We start from the raw sequence: 1,159 nt of genomic DNA, 5'->3' as shown, positions 1-1,159 counted from the left end.
CATTAAAATATATATTATGCCACGCTGGGCCCAAGTACCACAGACAGAATATGGCAGCCACTTACACAGTTTAATTAAACTGGGATATTAGTAAATGTAGTGTTACTGAGACTACTTTATCTCAGCTAAAAGTAAAAATAACTTAATCCAGTGAAAGAATTCTGACCCCAATTTCACTGTGACCCGGCTCTTTTGCTGCGTCTGAATAAAATCTATAGAACAAAGCTGCTCTTATTTCAGCTTTCACAGTACGTATCCTTGGATCACTCACTTAGCTAAAACTAAGAGGAGAGGATTTCATAAATTATCTATAATAAAAAAAAAAAGACAAAATAAAATAGTGTTTTAAGAGTCGTTCATGGCTGAACCAGCTCATATTAATGAGATTTGTGCAGTTTTCTATGAATTGTCAAGTCATTCACAATGGAACAGTAGTGGTGTAGAATATAGAATACATGCATATAGTGTCCAGATATCGGATTCATAGAGACACGTTCTCTGTATGATATAGATTTACATACAAACACTTGCTGTCACCCAGGGAAGGAGGGGGAATCGAATCAATAAATTCACTGCACATATCAAACTTTAAAAGTGCCTGGCAAAGTCTAGTCATCCTGTCCCCTTAATTATTTAATTTCTGATGATTTACTTGGCAATCAACTTCATATTTCCGGAGATCAGGTCAGGAGCAAATGTAAATTTTCCTTAAATCTACGACTACCAATTTGTCATTTATTTTCGAGCAAACGCCACTTCGGTCCACTGGCAACTGAGAAGTGTCAAAGGAGAAAAGGACATATCTGTTCCCCCAATTTGCTTATTGGGTCTAAAGGTTGCAATTTCCACAATTCCCAGTTTAGTGTATAACCTTAAAAAAGACACTGACTGCTAAACCATGTTACCTTGCTGAAGTGTTTTACATCTTTTACAAAAAGTGCAGATTTCAAAAGAAATTGACCCTTTAAAAAAAAATGTACCTTGTTACAATCCCTGCTCCCCCCGGCTGTCAGACAACTGGTCCTTATCCTGGTTGCTTAACTCATGAAGTCGAGGCAACAACCACCCAGAGCACCTGCCTTGTAAAGACTACTCACTGAGCTGCAAGTCAGGGCGGAGTTAAAAGGGAGGGCTTGGAAAGGCTGCAGACAAGATGTTC

Source organism: Pelobates fuscus, chromosome 6 (genome assembly GCF_036172605.1).
Source record: "Pelobates fuscus isolate aPelFus1 chromosome 6, aPelFus1.pri, whole genome shotgun sequence".
Classification (NCBI taxonomy): domain Eukaryota; kingdom Metazoa; phylum Chordata; class Amphibia; order Anura; family Pelobatidae; genus Pelobates; species Pelobates fuscus.
The sequence above is the reverse complement of the archived record's forward strand: the minus strand, read 5'-3'. Positions refer to the sequence as shown.